General features: G+C 45.3%; 1 pseudogene; it reads left to right on the top strand.

The window, feature by feature from the left end:
- The first annotated feature begins 7569 nt into the window (after nt 1-7569).
- Nucleotides 7570-17844, top strand: LOC123441636 (annotated as a pseudogene).
- The last annotated feature ends 2464 nt before the right edge of the window (nt 17845-20308 follow it).

The following is a 20308-nucleotide window of genomic DNA, read 5'->3' as shown; positions in this document are numbered from 1 at the left end:
TTCAGTGTATGATTACAACGTCCAGTTGCAGAACCTTGCACGATATGCCAAGCAAGATGTTCCAGATCAGACGAGCAAGATTTATCAGTTCCATGGTGGTCTCAAATAAGAATTGCAGCTCTCCCTTGCCTTACAAAATCCCATTGAGTTCGACCAATTCTACAACTTGGCTCTCAGAGAGCTGAGTCAACTTTGCTCAAGGTTGAAAACTCAAGGAAGTGTTTCACGGACTCCAGATCTTCCTCATCCTCAGCTCAGATTGTTCGAAAGCAGCAGAAATATTGGGTTTCTCCTCGTCCTCGGCAGCCTCAGTACTTCAAGTAGTCTGGTGATTTGTGGATCTTCCCACCGACCCAACCCAGCCTTCCAGCAAAAGTTTCAGCTGCAGAAGTCAGGAAATCCTCAAGATCAATTCCGTCCGCTATTAGAGGTGACTTGTCACAAGTGTGGTCAGAAGTGTCACTACTCTAACAAGTGTACCAGTCAGCAGCGTCTTCCACCTTCTCCTACAATTAGGCCCCCGGGCAATGTAATGGTGAAGCATAATCCAAAGTCAGCAAAAGTGAACATGATTAATTCAGTTGAATCTCAAGAATCATCAAACGTGATCATGGTAATCTCTTGGTTAATTCTATTCCCACCAAGGTTTTATTTGACACTGGTGCATCGCATTTGTTCATTTGCAATCATTTTGCATCCAAGCATCATTTGCATTATGACAAGTTGCCTAGACCTTTGTGAGTGGTTTCTTTGGGTTTATTTATGCATGCAAAGATGGTAGCTCCGGTTGTTTCCTTAGGAGGGCGTGATCATTCTCGTTGCTCATGATGACACGATATGTCTCTTTTCTCTCAATGAGAAGGGTGAGATCTCACCCATTTCTCAAGTTCCGGTTGTCTGTGAGTATGAAGATATATTTCCAGAAGAATTGCCACGAATGCCTCCTCACCGTCCAGTAGAGTTTGTGATTGAACTCGAGCCTGGAACTAAAACCAGTCTGCAAATGTCCTTATATGCTTGGTCCCGAAGAGCTGAAAGAGTTGAAGAAGCAGCTTGATGAGCAAGAATGCTTGGGTCTGATCAGACCAAGTTCGTCGCCTTGGGGTTGTAGTTTTCTATTTGTTAAGAAGAATGATGTGGACTGACTGTGTCGATTACTGTTCATTGAATAAGAAGACAATCATGAACTAGTATTCACTTCCCAACATCAATGAATTGTTCGACCAATTGAAAGGCACCAAAATTTTCTCTAAGCCTGATCTCCAGATGGGCTATCATCAGATCCGCATTCGCGAAGAAGATATTCCCAAGACTGCTTTCAGGAAAAGCTTCGGCTCTTATGAGTACACAGTGATGTCTCTTGATCTCACAAATGCTCCTCCGACTTTCTCTCGGATGATGAATTATATCTTCTCTCCCTTCAAGAATGAATTTTTTTGGTGTATCTTGATGACATTCTCATCTTTTGCGAAACTGAGGAATAGCATGAAAAACATCTCCGACTTGTGCTTGATAAGCTCAGAGAGCATAAGTTATATGCGAAGTTATGAAAATGTGAATTCTGGCTCAAGGAAGTGGTGTACCTTTCACACATCATCTGTGCCAAGGGCATCAAGGTTGACCCTGAAAAGGTTCAGGCCATTGTTCAGTGGGAACCTCCTCAGAATGTGAAGCAACTTCTTAGCTTTCTCGGGCTTGCAAGCTATTGCAGAAGGTTCATTGAGAACTTATCCAAGATTGCTAAGCCTATGTCCAGCCTTCTTCAAAACAGTGTGAAATATGTCTCGTCTCTAGAGTGTGAATTGGCATTAAATACACTCAAGGACAAGCTATCGTCAACTCCATTTCTGACTGCTCCTGATGATTCCAAGATGTTCCAAGTGTTCTGTGATGCATCGCTCCAAGGTCTTGGTGTAGTTCTGATGCAAGAGAAGAAAGTGGTAGATTATAAATCGATGTAGTTGAAGCGAAGTGAGTAAAACTATCCATCTCATGATCTTGAGTTGGCGGCAGTGTTCCATGCTTTGATGACTTGGAGACACCTCTTGTTGGGAACACGTGTTGAAGTCTACACCAATCACAAGAGCCTCAATACATATTCACTCAGCCAAATCTCAATCTTCGTCAAACTCGTTGGGTGGAAATGGTCCAAGATTATAATCCAAGCATTGGCTATACTCCAGGCAAAGAAAATGTCATTGCGGATGCTTTGACCAGAAAGGCTTACTGCAACAGTCTCATTCTAAAGCCAATCCAGCTTGATCTTTGCGAATCTTTCAAGAAGCTCAACCTTCGAATAGTACCTCACAGATTTCTTGCAAACCTCCAGATTTCTCCTACCTTGCAAGACCAAGTCTGCCAAGCTCAACTTCTTGATGCAATGGTGCAGAATGTGAAGATTGGCTTGGCAAAGAGCATTGCAAATTATAAGTGCTTCCGTGTTGATAACAAAGATATCTTGTTCCTCGAGGACCGCCTTGTCATCTGAAGGAGACCTTCTGGTGGACACGGATGAAACGTGAAATTGCTCATTTCGTGAACGAGTGTGATGTGTGTCGTAGAGGGAAGGCGGAACATCAACATCCAGCAGGCCTCCTCCATCCTTTGCCTATACCCGAGTTGAAATTCTATCATGTGGAGATGGATTTTGTCAAAGGGTTTCCGAAGTCCAAGAGAGGCAACGATGCCATCTTTGTCATCATCGACAATTGACTAAAGTTTCTCATTTCCTCTGAGTCAAAGAATCTATCTTGGCAGCTCAGCTAGCAGAGCTGTACACGTAAAGGATAGTTTCTTTGCACGGTGTTCCAATGCTCATTTATTCAGATCGTGGAAGCCTCTTTACTTCCAAGTTCTGGGATTCCTTTCATACTTCGATGGGCATTAAGGTCCATTTCAGTATAGCCTTCCATCCTTAGACTGGTGGTCAAGTGGAGAGAGTCAATCAAATCCTTGAAGATATGCTTAGAGTTGTGTGATTTGTTTTGGCATGAAGTGGGAAGACTGCCTTCCATTTGCCGCGATCTCATACAACAACTACTTTCAAGCAAGCTCAGGCAAGGGCCCATTCGAGATTCTATATGGCATGAAGTGTCGTAGCCCGCTCAATTGGTTTCAGACTGGTGAGCGTCAGATTCTTGGGAATGACATGATCGCCGAAGCAGAAGATATGTGTTGTGTCATTTGGGATAATCTCAAAGCAGATCAGTCCTGTCAGAAGAGCTACGACGATAGCAAGCATCATGATATGACTTTTCAGCTCGATGATTTTGTGTATCTCAAAGTGTCTCCCATGAAGGGCACTCAATGCTTTGGCATCAAAGTAAAGCTTGCTTTTCGCTTTGTTGGTCCTTTCAACATTGTTGGAAAGAGAGGTGACCTTGCTTACCAGTTAGAGCTTCCATCCAATTTCTCCAATGTGCATGATCTGTTTCACGTCTCTCAGCTATGGAGGTGTTTCAAGACCACCGAGCGAATAGTTGACCTCCAAGATATTGATCTCCAGCCAGACCTCTCCTACCATGAGCATCCAGTAGCAATTCTTGAAGAGACTGAGTGCAAGACCCGCACCAAGTCAATCAAGTTTCTCAAAGTTCAATGGTCACATCAATGCGACAAAGAAGCCACCTGGGAATGCGAGGATCTTCTCCATTCCGAATTTCCAGGGTTCTTCGAGTCCTAGATCTCGGGTGGAGATCCTATTGTAGTGTGGGAGAGTTGTAACAGCCCCAGTGCACCCCTTTCCTTTTCTATAACCTTTCCATGTATGGCACCTTCCAATTTGGCATGTTTAGTATGAAATAAAGAGTTAAGCCTTGCCTTCATCTTGTTGCATCATGGCATCATGGCATTATCATCATATCATCTATGTGTTGCATCTTATTTGGTGAGTGCTATGTTGGTTTGTTGTGCTATGTGGTTGCTTGTGTGAGTGGCTTCACCTTCTTCCTTTCTCCTTTTAAAAAACCTTGTCTTTCAAAGGGTAAAAAAACCTCTTCTTCATTTATAGGGAGTTGTGATAAAACTTTTTGTTTTGGACAAATAAAAAGGCTGGATCTTCCCCTTATATTCTGTTAGGAATACTGGACGTATCACTTAGTCTTTTGTGGTTTTTTTCTTTTGGTGGTTATTGCAAAACCAATGCCTTGTGGTATTTATAGGTGTTTATTGTTTTTGCTCTAAAATCCTACTACTATGTTTTATACATATAGGGGGCATTTATAGGAGTGCAAAGTATTTTACTTTCCCTCACCTCTTTCAAATCAGTGGGGATAACATTTTACTAGCAACAGTTTTTAAAACAAAACCAAAAGAATTCATTTTGTCCATTTGTGAGAGGGGAGGTAAGCTAGCTGTGGCCAAGCCCACCTAGGCCTCTCCCTCCCTATTTTCCCTCCCTTAGCTAGCCCAGCAGTAGCAGTGCGCTCATCCTTTATTCCTCCTCGCAGTATGGTCGAGCATCCGGAACCGCCACATCGGCAGATGGCCGAGTTGATGGCCACCAGGCCGCCCCGCGCCCTATAAAGCCATGGCCGAAGCCATCGCATCCCCCCAGTCCCGTTTTCCTCCGCTCCTCCATCTTCCGCCGCTGGTAGAGAGAGTGCTTGCTGCCGTCATCGTCATGACCGACGACAGCTCGTCGCTGCCGTTACCGTGAAGGAGTAGCCGCGGGGCCTTCTCGGGGTCGTCGTGGACGTCGTCCCCTACCGCTTCATTGCCGTCTTTGACAAGGTTCCAAGCTACGTGTCATCTTCTTCCTCCCCGACGTCGGTGGCTCGAGTGCGTAGCCGATCACCTCCATGTTGTCGTCATCGTCATCATCATTCTCATCGCAAGGCCGCCTCCGATCCGTAGTGAGCAGCTTCAACCTTTCACCCTCTCGATGTGCATGCATGTGTTGTCGTCGTTTAGTGCTGCCGCTAGGATAGTTTCACCGGTAGGGCTAGCCGGAGCTAGCCCTAGCTCCTCGCCGCGCGTAGCCGCCTCCATGTGGTTGCAGCTCCACCCTATAGCTTGTTGCCTGTGCGTTACCGCCCCGTAGACGCGGATGCATCGCGTTAGCCCAGATGCACGTCGTGCTTTTCTGCCGTTGTTGAACCGGCACACAGCGCCTCGATGGCCCTTTTCTTTTATACTAGTTGAATGCCCGTGCGTTGCCACGCCTCAATATAGACGATATAGATATTAGTAAAATGATATTTTAAGCAATGCATGCATCCACTTACTTGCATTGAATATCAATGGTCTTCCTTATCTTACATTATTAAAAAAATTGGTCCCAATACTTTTAACATGCAAAGTGTCCACATCAACGTCCCACAAAGCAATGCGTTTAAGTCTTTTCTTGCACTAAACCATAAAATATCTGAGTTGAAAACACATTGCCAAAAGAAGGACCCAAAAAGGCATGATTCAGCACATCGCAAGTTTTGCATGCTGGAAAGGGTGATCATTAAGACTTTAAGTCAAGTTCATAATAAGAAAAATAACATTTAGAGGCATGTTAACTAACATTTTAGGGAGAATTTTGAAGCAGAGGAAATATCATGGCGACTCAATTGACATGGTTCTTGATAATTCTACAGTCTTCATCGTTGACCACCTATATGAAATATTTTATACAGGATAGCACGTTAACATATATGAAATAACAAGAAGAACAATAGAAAGAATATCTATCCAAGCTGGCCAACCAAAAACTAATTGAAGGAGATTTGAGAATCCACTCCACCGACTAACCATGGAAAAGCAAACCATTATCAATAAATTTGTAATGTCTATGTTAGATGATAGCTGAGTACTTCTTCAATTTTCCTAATGAATCTGGATAAAATAGTGAAATCACAGGCTAGCTTGTCCTCTCTTTTGTTTTCCTGGAGATCTCACTCAATGTCAGATCTAAGCAGGTATGTCACATTATAGAAATCCTAATTCTACTTAGTCATGTGCCGCAAGTTTGTGATGACTGCGAGTAGAAGAAATTTAAACATAGTTTGTAACCATCATGAGGAAATATAGACAACAAACATTACCTGACAGTGACTATCCAATCGGTTTTTGTTTGTGCATGTGTTGCTAATCAGTCAATCCACCAATTTGACCTAGCTTTGGCTAGGTACGCAGCTACCTGGAGAATCAATACATCTCAACGCAAGTAGGGTTTGATGCATACACGTACTGCCATCTGCTAAAGGCACCGACTAAGTGAAAATATTGATTTTCACAAATGTGTATCTGCTATTGGTTTATATATCTTGATCAATGTTCTTCTGATTATCTGACATGACCCTGCTTGTAAGAGGAACAAATGATCCACCTATTTCTTCATAGATGACGGGGTCACTTCACAACTTGCACGCATTTCAGCTAACATGAACATGTTTCACAACACTATGTCCAGGAAGTAGAAAATTGAATTAATAAAAAAACAATAATTGTCCGTCGGGGCCCTTATGAAGGTCATTCATTCTCCACTTGATCTAAAAATTCATTTGTTCTCTATTGACATTGCAATATGTATGAAATTAATGTCACAACACAACTTGGAAGTCATAACGCCGAATGAATCGTGGTCATGCTAAGACAAGGCAATGAAGATCTGCCTAACAGGAAAGAATCACACATCTTACTGAGAATTCTGGAATGTGAACAACATGCATGGAAATGACCACGACAACAATGAAGGAGACATCAAGATCGACGCACCTGTGACAGTATGTTCCTTTGAGTTGTTGGCCTTCCACACATATGGATCTTCCTGGCCACACCCACACAAGCCCTGGCCACAGGCACCGTCGTCTGCGAGGGAGGTAACCTTGCTCCAGATAGTTCACGTCCATCACAGATCCGGCGGAAGCTAGCATGGTTGCATGGCCAACAATGGTGACGGCGGGATGAGGTAGTGGAGATGGAGCTGGTCACCCTGCCTATGGTCGTCTGATTCCTGCAGATGTTAAGCTAGTAGTATTGAATCCAATCAAATTCAGAAATATACCTAGCCTTGGCCCCCACTATGGGTCTGGCAAGTGTGACCGAGACATGAACCTGAGGTTTCCGACTTCCACGTCTAGGCGGAACCCATCTCAGAGCAAGGTGATTACGTGTTTATGTCAATATGTTGCCTGCAACTTCCTTCTATTAAATTGGCGTGGATCTTGAACCGGTGTTCCTGGGAGTAAAGGAGAAAATGAAAAGAAATGTTTTTAAGAGGTTAATAACTGGATGAATATAACTTGGAAAAAATAATAATTAAACTTCAATAGCACGACTCTATGCGTTGACTACAGCTCCAATGTTAGTGAACCTCTTTGAAAAATGAAAAGTGCTCTTTCTAAGACAACATGAAAACTCTCACACACATGCACATATTTTTTTACACACAAGCACATAAAATACAGTATGAATATGAAAAAATAATATAAAAGTATAACCAACCCAACCCAACCCAACCCAACCCGACGCGGATGCGGTGTCCTCAACTCATTCAGAAAGCCAAGCCACCAAGCGAGAAATCAAACCCAAGCAAACCAAACTACCAAAGCCAAGCTCCCTCCACCCATACATCCATGTCGCCTCCTCCCTCTCCCTCTCAATGCTAATGTCGCCGCGTCGCCTCGGCCTCGCGATCAACACAACGCCACTTCTCCTCCTCTTCGTCGCCGTCCTCCTCGCCGTCTCCGCGGGCGCCGCCACGCCATCGTCTCCGCGCCAGTTCTCCACCGTTGCCATCGAGAACACCACCAACAGCACGCTCGTCTGCACGCTCATCATCGACAGGGTTAACGAGGATGGCGGCGGCAACTCCAAGCTCCAGTGCAAGTCGATGCCCGACGACCGCCTCACCTCCTACGCCTCCGCACACATCCCCTTGAAGGCCATCGCCGCCTGCAGGGACTTCCACTACGGCCTCATGGCGCCCGTCGGCGGGCACACCGCCATGCGCTGGTGGTCCTTCTACTGGGTCACGTCGCTCCGCGCCATGTCCGCCGGAGGCCCGCACGTCTGCGGCCTCTCCGACGACCACGCCCCAACCTGCTGGGAGTAGACCGGCCTCTCCCTCCCCAAGGGCCTCGACTTCTCCCTCATCGCCCTTGTCCAGTACTTCCTCTGCGGCATCGTCAAGGGCAACGACAACGCCATGAGCTCCTATGGTGGTGGCATGCTGCAGCCGTCGGGCGACGGGGTTGCCGTCCCGTTCCAGAGGGTCGACGCAGGGCACCGCCACGCTTGCGCCGTCGACAAGTTGGGTGGCCTTGTGTGCTGGGGCGTGTTGGAAATATGCCCTAGAGGCAATAATAAATTAGTTATTATTATATTTCTTTGTTCATGATAATTGTTTATTATCCATGCTATAATTGTATTGATTGGAAACACAATACTTGTGTGGATACATAGACAAAACACTGTCCCTAGTAAGCCTCTAGTTGACTAGCTCGTTGATCAAAAATGGCCAAGGTTTCCCGGCCATAGGCAAGTGTTGTTACTTGATAACGGGATCACATCATTTGGAGAATCATGTGATGGACTAGACCCAAACTAATAGACGTAGCATGTTGATCGTGTCATTTTGTTGCTACTGTTTTCTGCGTGGCAAGTATTTGTTCCTATGACCATGAGATCATATAACTCACTGACACCGGAGGAATGCTTTGTGTGTATCAAACGTCGCAACGTAACTGGGTGACTATAAAGATGCTCTACAGGTATCTCCGAAGGTGTTCGTTGAGTTAGTATGGATCGAGACTGGGATTTGTCACTCCGTGTGACGGAGAGGTATCTCGGGGCCCACTCGGTAATACAACATCACACACAAGCCTTGCAAGCAATGTGACTTAGTGTAAGTTGCGGGATCTTGTATTACGGAACGAGTAAAGAGACTTGCCGGTAAACGAGATTGAAATAGGTATACGGATACTGACGATCGAATCTCGGGCAAGTAACATACCGAAGGACAAAGGGAATGACATACCGGATTATATGAATCCTTGGCACTGAGGTTCAAACGATAAGATCTTCGTAGCATATGTAGGATCCAATATGGGCATCCAGGTCCCGCTATTGGATATTGACCGAGGAGTCTCTCGGGTCATGTCTACATAGTTCTCGAACCCGCAGGGTCTGCACACTTAAGGTTCGACGTTGTCTTATGCGTATTTGAGTTATATGGTTGGTTACCGAATGTTGTTCGGAGTCCCGAATGAGATCACCGACGTCACGAGGGTTTCCGGAATGGTCCGGAAATGAAGATTGATATATAGGATGACCTCATTTGATTACCTGAAGGTTTTCGGAGATACCGGGAATGTACCGGGAATGACGAATGGGTTCCGGGAGTTCACCGGGGGGCAACCCACCCCGGGGAAGCCCATAGGCCTTGGGGGTGGCACACCAGTCCTTAGTGGGCTGGTGGGACAGCCCAAGAAGGCCCTATGCACCATAGGAAGAAAATCAAAGAGAAAAGGAAAGAAAAAAGAGGAGGTGGGAAAAGGGGGAAGGCCTCCTCCTTCCAAACCTAGTTGGACTCGGTTTGTAAGGGGAGGGTTGCCCCCCTTGGCTTGGCCGACCCCCTTGGGGCTCCTTGAGCCCTAAGGCAAGGCCCCCCTCTTCTCCCTATATATACGGAGGTTTTAGGGCTGATTTGAGACAGCTTTTGCCACGGCAGCCCGACTACATACCTCCACGGTTTTTCCTCTAGATCGCGTTTCTGCGGAGCTCGGGCGGAGCCCTGCCGAGATTAGATCATCACCAACCTCCGGAGCACTGTCACGCTGCTAGAGAACTCTTCTACCTCTCTGTCTCTCTTGCTGGATCAAGAAGGCCGAGATCATCGTCGAGCTGTACGTGTGCTGAACGCGGAGCTGCTGTCTGTTCAGCACTAGATCGTGGGACGGATCGCGTGACGGTTCGTGGGACGGTTCGCGGGGGCGGATCGAGGGACGTGAGGATGTTCCACTACATCAACCGCGTTTCTTAACGCTTCTGATGTGCGATCTACAAGGGTACGTAGATCAGAATTCCCCTCTCGTAGATGGACATCACCATGATAGGTCTTCGTGCGCGTAGGAAAATTGTTGTTTCCCATGCGACGTTCCCCAACAGTGGCATCATGAGCTAGGTTCATGCGTAGATGTCTTCTCGAGTAGAACACAAAAGTTTTTGTGGGCGGTGATGTGCGTTTTGCTGCCCTCCTTAGTCTTTTCTTGATTCCGCGGTATTGTTGGATCGAAGCGGCTCGGACCGACATTACTCGTACGCTTACGAGAGACTGGTTTCATCGCTACGAGTAACTCCGTTGCTCAAAGATGACTGGCGGGTGTCAGTTTCTCCAACTTTAGTTGAATCGGAATTGACTGAGGAGGTCCTTGGATGAGGTTAAATAGCAATTCATATATCTCCATTGTGGTGTTTACGTAAGTAAGATGCGATCCTACTAGATACCCATGGTCACCACGTAAAGCATGCAACAACAAAATTAGAGGACGTCTAACTTGTTTTTGCAGGGTATGCTTGTGATGTGATATGGCCAATGATGTGATGTGATATATTGGATGTATGAAATGATCATGTTGTAATAGTTAATATCGACTTGCACGTCGATGGTACGGCAACCGGCAGGAGCCATAGGGTTGTCTTTAAACTAACGTTTGTGCTTGCAGATGCGTTTACTATATTGCTAGGACGTAGCTTTAGTAGAAATAGCATGAGTAGCACGACAACCCCGATGGCGACATGTTGATGGAGATCATGATGATGGAGATCATGGTGTGACGCCGGTGACAAGAAGATCGTGCCGGTGCTTTGGTGATGGAGATCAAGAAGCACATGATGATGGCCATATCATGTCACTTATGAATTGCATGTGATGTTAATCCTTTTTGCACCTTATCTTGCTTAGAACGATGGTAGCATTATGAGGTGATCTCTCACTAAAATTTCAAGACGAAATTGTGTTCTCCCCGACTATGCACCATTGCGACAGTTCTTCGTTTCGAGACACCACGTGATGATCGGGTGTGATAGACTCAACGTTCACATACAACGGGTGCAAAACAGTTGCACATGCAGAACACTCGGGTTAAGCTTGACGAGCCTAGCATGTGCAGACATGGCCTCGGAACACATGAGACCGAAAGGTTGAGCATGAATCGTATAGTTGATATGATTAGCATAGAGATGCTTACCACTGAAACTATTCTCGACTCACGTGATGATCGGACTTGAGATAGTGGATTTGGATCATGTACCACTCAAATGACTAGAGAGATGTACTTTTTGAGTGGGAGTTCTTAAGTAATATGATTAATTGAACTAATTGTCATGAACATAGTCTAATGGTCTTTGCGAATTACGATGTAGCTTGCGCTATAGCTCTACTGTTTTATATGTTCCTAGAGAAAATTTACTTGAAAGTTGATAGTAGCAAACTTTGAAGAGGATTGTCCTCGTTGCTGCGCAGAAGCCTTATGTCCTTAATGCACCACTCGGTGTGCTGCACCTCGAGCGTCGTCTGTGGATGATGTGAACATCCGACATACACGTTTCTGATGACTACACGATAGTTCAGTGCAAAATACTTAATGGCTTAGAAGCAAGGCACCGAAGACGTTTTGAAACGTCACGGAACATAAGTGATGTTCTAAAGAGATGAAATTGTGATTTCATGTTCGTGCCCTTGTTGAGAGGTACGAGACCTTCGACAAGATTCTTTGTCCACAAAGTAAAGGAGAAAAGCTCAATCGTTGAGCGTGTGCTCAGATTGTCTGAGTACGACAATCACTTGAATCAAGTGGGAGTTAATCTTCTAGATGAGATAGTGATGGTTCTCCAAAGTCACTGCCACCAAGCTGTGAGAGCTTCGTGATGAACTATAACATATCAAGGATAGATACAATGATCCTTGAGCGATTCGCGATGTTTGACACTGTGAATGTAGAAATCAAGAAGGAGCATCAATAGTTGATGGTTTGTAAAACCACTAAGTTTCAAGAAAGGCAAGGGCTAGAAGGGATACTTCGTGAAACGGCAAAACAGTTGCTGCACTAATGAAGAGACCCAAGATTAAACCCAAACCCGAGACTAAGTGCTTCTGTAATGAGGGGAACAGTCACTAAGGCGGAGCAACTCTAGATACTTGGTAGATAAGAAGGCTGGCAAAATTCGAAAGAAGTATATTTGATATACATGATGTTGATGTGTACTTTACTAGTACTCCTAGTAGCATGAGGGTATTGGATACCGGTTCGGTTGCTAAGTGATTAGTAGCACGAAATGAAAGCTACGGCATAAACGGAGACTAGCTAAAGGCGAGGTGACGATACGTGTTGGAAGTGTTTCCAAGGTTGATATGATCAAACGTCGCACGCTCCCTCTACCATCGGGATTGGTGTTAAACCTAAATAATTGTTATTTGGTGCTTGCGTTAAGCATGAACATGATTGGATCGTGTTTATTGCAATACGATTATTCATTTAAAGAGAATAATGGTTACTCTATTTTCTTGAATAATCACCTTCAATGGTTTATTGAATCTCGATCGTAGTGTTACACATGTTCATGATATTGGTGCCAAAAGATACGAGGTAATGATGATAGTACCACTTACTTGTGGCACTTCCGCTTGAGTCATGTTGGTATAAGTTGCATAAAGAGGCTCCATGTTGATGGATCTTTATACTCATTTGATTTTCAATCACTGGTGACATGCAAATCATACCACATGAGCAAGGCCTTGTTTTCATTGAGATGAAATAAGATAGTAACTTGTTGGAAGTGATATATTTTGATGTATGCAGTCCAATGGGTGCTGAGGCACGCAGTGGATATCATTATGTTCTTGCTTCAATGACGATTTGAGTAGATACTAGAGTATTTGCTTAATGAATCACAAGTCTGAAATATTGAAAAGTTCAATTCTGTTTCGGAGTGAAGTTTGTCGTAACAAGAGGATAAACTGTCTACGATATGATCATAGAAACGAATATCTGAGTTACGAGTTTTGGTATGCAGTTAAGACAATGTGCAAATTTTTTCACAGTTCATGCCACCTAGAACATCATAGTGTGATGATGTGTCTGAACATCATAGCCACACACTATTTGGTATGGTGCATGCTATGATGTCTCTTATCGAATTACCACTATCGTTTATGGGTTAAGCATTAGAGACAACCGCATTCACTTTAAATAGGGCACCACGTATTTCCGTTGAGATGACACAGTATAGACTAAGGTTTAGAGAAATCTAAACGGTCGTTTCTTGAAAGTTTGGGGATTCAACACTTATGTGAAAAAGTTTCAGTCTGATAAGCTCGAACCCAAAGCGGATAAATGCATCTTCATAGGATATCCAAAACAGTTGGGTACATCTCCTATCTCAGATCCGAAAGCAAAGTGTTTGTTTCTAGAAACGGATCCTTTCTCGAGGAAAGGTTTCTCTCAAAATAATTGAGTGAGAGGGTGGTAGAACTTGATGAGGTTATTGAACCGTCACTTCGACCAGTGGGTAGCAGGGCGCAGGAAGTTGTTCCTGTGGCGCCTACAACAATTGAAGTGAAAGCTGATGATGGTGATCATCGAGCACCGGATCAAGTTACTACAAACCTCGTAGGTTGACAAGGTCGCGTACTACTGCAGAGTGGTACGGTAACCCTATCTTGGAGGCCATGTTGTTGAGCAACAGTGAACCTACGAGTTATGAAGAAAGCAATGGTGGGCCCGGATTCCGACAAATGGCTGGAGGCCATGAAATCCGAGAGAGGATCCATGTATGAAAACAAAGTGTAGACTTTGGAAGAACTACTTGATGGTCATAGGACTATTGAGTAACGATGGATCTTTAAAAGGAAGACAGACGATGATGGTGATAAGTCACTATTAAGAAAAGCTCGACTTGTCGCAAAGATGTTTCCGACAAGATCAAACAGTTGACTATGATGAGACTTTCTCACTCGTAGCGATGCTAAAAGTCTGTTAGAATTATGTTAGTAGTTGCTGCATTATTTATGAAATATTGCACATCGGATGTCAAAACATTGTTTCCTTGATGGTTTCCTTGAGAAAACATTGTATGTGATACAACCAGGAGGTTTTGTCGATCCTAAAGATACTAGCAAGTATGCAAGCTCCAGCGATCCTTCAATGGACTGGTGCAAGCATCTCGGAGTTGGAATATACACTTTGATGAGATGATCAAAGATTTTGGGTTTGTACAAGGTTTATGAGAAACTTGTATTTCCAAAGAAGTGAGTGGGAGCACTATAGAATTTCTGATGAGTATATGTGGTTGACATATTGTGGATCAGAAGTAATGTAGAATTTCTGTAAAGCATACAAGGTTGTTTGAAAGGAGTTTTCAAAGGAGTACCTGGATTGCGCTACTTGAACGTTGAGCATCAAAGATCTATGGAGATAGATCGAAAGCGCTTAATGGAAGTTTCAACAAGATGCATGCCTTGACAAGTTTTGAAGAAGTTCAAAATAGATCAGCAAAGAAGGAGTTCTTGGTTGCGTTGTAAGGTGTGAATTTGAGTAAGACTCAAAACCCGACCACGGCAGAATAAAGAGAATAGACGAAGGTCGTCTTCTATGCCTTAGCCGTAGACTCTAAAGTATGCCATGCTGAGTACCGCACCTGATGTGTGCCTTGCAGCAAGTCTGTTGAGAGGTACAAAGAGTGATCCATGATTGAATCACTAGCAGCGGTCAAAATTTATCCTTAGTAACTGATGGACTATGGAATTTTTCTCGATTATGTAGGTGGTTAAAGAGTTCATCGTAAAGGGTTACGTCGATGTAAGCTTTGACACTAATGATAATAACTATGAGTAGTGAAACAGATTCGTATAGTAGAGTAGATATTTGGAGTATTTCCGAATAGCACATAGTAGCAGCATCTATAAGATGACATAAAGATTTGTAAAGAACACACGGATCTGAAAATTTCAGAACCGTTGACTAAAACCTCTCTCATGAGCAAGACGTGATCAGACCCCATAACTATATGGGTGTTCGATTCGATGGAATCACATGGTGATGTGAACTAGATTATTGACTCTAGTGCAAGTGGGAGACACAATACTAAATTAGTTATTATTATATTTCTTTGTTCATGATAATCGTTTATTATCCATGCTATAATTGTATTGATTGGAAACACAATACTTGTGTGGATACATAGACAAAACACTGTCCCTAGTAAGCCTCTAGTTGACTAGCTCGTTGATCAAAGATGGCCAAGGTTTCCCGGCCATAGGCAAGTGTTGTTACTTGATAACGGGATCACATCATTTGGAGAATCATGTGATGGACTAGACCCAAACTAATAGACGTAGCATGTTGATCGTGTCATTTTGTTGCTACTGTTTTCTACGTGTCAAGTATTTGTTCCTATGACCATGAGATCATATAACTCACTAACACCGGAGGAATGCTTTATGTGTATCAAACGTCGCAACGTAACTGGGTGACTATAAAGATGCTCTACAGGTATCTCCGAAGGTGTTCGTTGAGTTAGTATGGATCGAGGCTGGGATTTGTCACTCCATGTGACGGAGAGGTATCTCGGGGCCCACTCGGTAATACAACATCACACACAAGCCTTGCAAGCAATGTGACTTAGTGTAAGTTGCGGGATCTTGTATTACGGAACGACTAAAGAGACTTGCCGGTAAACGAGATTGAAATAGGTATACGGATACTGACGATCGAATCTCGGGCAAGTAACATACCGAAGGACAAAGGGAATGACATACGGGATTATATGAATCCTTGGCACTGAGGTTCAAACGATAAGATCTTCATAGAATATGTAGGATCCAATATGGGCATCCAGGTCCCGCTATTGGATATTGACCGAGGAGTCTCTCGGGTCATGTCTACATAGTTCTCGAACCCGCAGGGTCTGCACACTTAAGGTTCGACGTTGTCTTATGCGTATTTGAGTTATATGGTTGGTTACCGAATGTTGTTCAGAGTCCCGGATGAGATCACAGACGTCACGAGGGTTTCCGGAATGGTCCGGAAACGAAGATTGATATATAGGATGACCTCATTTGATTACCGGAAGGTTTTCGGAGATACCGGGAATGTACCGGGAATGACGAATGGGTTCCGGGAGTTCACCGGGGGGGGGGGCAACCCACCCCGGGGAAGACCATAGGCCTTGGGGGTGGCACACCAGCCCTTAGTGGGCTGGTTGGACAGCCCAAGAAGGCCCTATGCTCCATAGGAAGAAAATCAAAGAGAAAAATAAAGAAAAAAGAGGAGGTGGGAAAAGGGGGAAGGCCTCCTCCTTCCAAACCTAGTTGGACTCATTTTGTAAGGGGAGGGTTGCCCCCCTTGGCTCGGACGACCCCCTTGGGGCTCCTTGAGCCCCAAGGCAAGGCCCCCCCTCTTCCCCCTATATATACGGAGGTTTTAGGGCTGATTTGAGACAGCTTTTGCCACGGCAGCCCGACCACATACCTCCACGGTTTTTCCTCTAGATCGCGTTTCTACGGAGCTCGGGCGGAGCTCTGCCGAGATTAGATCATCACCAACCTCCGGAGCGCCGTCACGCTGCCAGGGAACTCTTCTACCTCTCTGTCTCTCTTGCTGGATCAAGAAGGCCGAGATCATTGTCGAGCTGTACGTGTGCTGAACGCGGAGGTGCTGTCCGTTCAGCACTAGATCATGGGACGGATCACGGGACGGTTCGCGGGGGCGGATCGAGGGACGTGAGGACGTTCCACTACATCAACCGCGTTTCTTAACACTTCTGCTGTGCGATCTACAAGGGTACGTAGATCGGAAATCCCCTCTCGTAGATGGACATCACCGTGATAGGTCTTCGTGTGCGTAGGAAATTTTTTGTTTCCCATGCGACGTTCCCCAACAGGGCGACGGGAACCCGACGGTCCGTGTCAACCAGCTGCCCGCCGACATGATGGCTATGGCACTCGGCCGCAATACCACGTGCATATTCGTCGGGAACGGTACGGTGAGGTGCTGTGGCGTGGAGGTGCCGGAGGAGTACAAGCACACCACCTTCGTCTCCATTGAGGCCAATGGCGATACGGTGTGCGCCGTCATGACCATCAACTACTCCGTCGTCTGGTGGGGGAACGACTACCGCTTCGACGGGAGGCACCTCGTCTACAACGACACCATGCCGGGAGCCTGCACCCCTAAGAGTAACTGCTCCTGCAACATCCTATTCCTACCCGACTCGGGGATGCTCTGCGGCACCGGCGGCGGATTGGCCGGCGAAGAACTCGTAGTGTGTAGCCCGTGCAGTCAGGCACTGAACGCGTCCAGGATCGTCGTCAGCAATGGGAATACGGCCCAGCTCGGTGACGACGGTGGTGATGGGAAGAAGAAGAAGAAGGTGCTAGCGATGGCGCTCGGCGTGGCCAGCGCCGGCGTCGTGGTGATCATCGTGGCAGGGCTGACGTTCTACCGCACAAGAAGGCGCACGACAGCATCCGGCTTGGGGGGTCGTCGTCTAGGCGGCTCTGCCGCGACGCCCGCGACGTCGAGAACATGGTCATGCCGCCGCCGGAGCGCTCGGGGTTGCAGTTTGCGCGACCGCTCGGGTGCGAGGAGTTCACGCTCAAGGATCTCTCGTGGTTGACCAACGGGTTGGTGGAGGAGGCCAAGATCGGGAGCGGCAGTTTCGGGTCCGTGTACCTTGCGAAGCTCCCCGACCGGCGGGAGGTCGCCATGAAGCACGCCGGGCGCTCGGCGGCGGCGGCGGTTTGACGCGGAGCGAGCGTTCCGGTCGAAGCGGCGGCGAAGGAAGAGGTCGGCGGCGGCGATTCCATTGGGGGAGACGCGGGATCGGGAGCGATGGATTCAGGGATGGGGGTGAGACGTGGGTACTTGGGTATTTTTCTCGTTCCTTTTCCCTGTCGTCCATGGAGGTGTGGATAGGAGTTCTTTTTTATGCCGCGTGAAACTCGCACGTACGAATGGGAGGGGAAGTTCTAGAACTAATCGGCTGGTTTATCGCCTGGTTCATGGAGGGATTCAAAAAAATCGGTGAAACGGTGGAAAGGCTAGCGGTACGAGGGGGGATCGCTGGAGGTCGAACCATCAGGACGACAGATCCCCCTTTAATAGTATAGATTCTTAGACGAGCATGTATACCGAGAAGGTCGTGTCCTTGTGCTTGCTCCGGGAAGGCGCGGGTTCGAATCGACACCGGCACGCAACACAGTAGTAGAGTGGTCGTGGCCTTGTGCTTGCTCCGGGGAGGCGCGGGTTCGAATCGACATGGGAGCATATTAACTCCCCCTTTTTTGCGTTGCGTCGGTAGCTGTAGCCGCAGCTGTGCAGACAATACTAGAGGGGCTGGACCCTCAGGTTAGCCACGGCACCACCCGTAGACCCGGGTTAGATCCCCCCGTCTAGCTGGTTTATTTCCCCTATTTTTGCACTGTGGCAACTACGAACAGTGGGCCGTGTGGCCCACATGTAATGCACTTGGAGCCCTAGCTCTATGCCAGTGGGACCTCCCCCCTGCTAAATTGTTTTTTATTTGTGATATTATTTCGATGTTGTATATATTTCCAATTTTGGAATATGTCCAGAATTGGAAATTGCCAGATCTGGCATATTCTGTTTTGGGCTCTGATTTTACACTTAAGTAAAATAGGATTGGTAGGGTATTTTCAGTTTTGTTTTCTGGTAATTTTATTCATGCGTAGATATAAGTGTGATACATGATTTTGGGGTAGAAAAATGCAAGGAATCCAATGATGGCATTGCATGTCACTTTTGAGGAAGTTTGCAAAACTTTAATTTTGTGATGAAGTGGCATTTTGTCATTTTTGTAGTATTCATTCTGTGCATGCTTTGCAGTTTGTGTCAACAAGAAAGTGCTAGAATTTTGTGGGTACTAGGCCCTGGTACTTTTTTTGCCATGATAGTCTTGTAGATGAGTGGATACTTTGCTGTTAAAAAGCTAAGGAATCGTTGCAGATTCACATTTTAGAATTTTAGTGTTGGAGTTATTAATTTTATTCCCCTCTTGTGTTGATAGTTCCCATGGATGTGTTGATCCTTGTGGTTTGCACCAATGACAAGAATTGTAGTGATTGAACTCCTCTACAACTTGGTGCCACAAGTTTGTCAATAGGACCTTGCATCATAGTTTTATTCATTGTGAAAGTTGTTATTTTGCTGGAAATTGCATCTAGTCAATATCCCTGATTTTGACAAAGTCTGAGGTTCTATGATTATTTTCTTGCCCTGTTACTTTGATGCTAGTAAGTTTCCTGTGTGGATTTAGCCCAAGCTACTAACTAGTGATACGTAAAATTTGGGATCCTCTATCACTCTGTGAATTTCATGCCATGAGGTTGGCTGTAGAATACTATTTTGTTGCTGTCAAAATGCTTCAGGTTATAATCTACAGTGAAAATCGGTGATTTTCACTAAGTCATGATCTGTTATTATTTTTTCCATGTTTCGAGCTTGGTAGCCACTGACTCTTGATCCTAGTGAATTTGCTATTGGTTGGGTGTTGTATTACTTTTTGATAGATTTGATTTCATGCCTTGGTTGAAATAGTTGAATGGCTGTAGCTACTTTAATTTCTATGAGTAAAGTGGTAAGGTGCTGTTAGTGGACATATTGTGTGCTATTTTGTTTTGGTCGTTGTGTAAGTTGTGCTTGATGGATTTGCATGATATTTAGCTCTATTCCACATGGAATTTTTGTTCTTAGTCCAGTGGCAACCTTGGAATTCCAAGTGGATGCCCATAGCATCTGGAATATTCCTGTTTTGTCTCCGTAGGCTTTCGTATCTGATTTTCTAGTTTTCGGGAGCTTCGTAACTCGGTTCGCGACGTTCTTTATATGTTGTTGCACCGTTTTCTTGTGGTGCATTCATTTATTCCATGATCATGCATGTATAAATAAGTTAACTGGAGGTTATGTCCATAATGTTAATAACTCAAGTAATGCATGAAATATGACTAGTATATCAATCCCATGCTTCCTTTCATGCCACACATGCATCATATTGCTTGTAGTATTGTCACTTGCTAGTGTTGATTGGATTTTTTTGGTAGCAACAGGTGCGCAGAACTAGTTCGATGATTTCCTTGAGTACGTTCAGGAAGATCAAGAACAGCTCCAGTCTGAATCATTTCCATCGTTGTTTACCGTTGTCTACCACCTAATAATTAAGCCTCCAAACATTCCCATGAAACCTCTAACCCTTCACCTCCTAGCAAACATTGATTGGCTTAATTAGTGCTTTCTCAACCACTTAATAGAATTTCTAGTTGCAGGTGCAAGCTGGTCCATGCGATAACATGGGAAATTTG

The sequence above is a fragment of the Hordeum vulgare genome, chromosome 3H, assembly GCF_904849725.1.
Source record: "Hordeum vulgare subsp. vulgare chromosome 3H, MorexV3_pseudomolecules_assembly, whole genome shotgun sequence".
NCBI lineage: Eukaryota > Viridiplantae > Streptophyta > Magnoliopsida > Poales > Poaceae > Hordeum > Hordeum vulgare.
The sequence above is the reverse complement of the archived record's forward strand: the minus strand, read 5'-3'. Positions and strand labels throughout refer to the sequence as shown.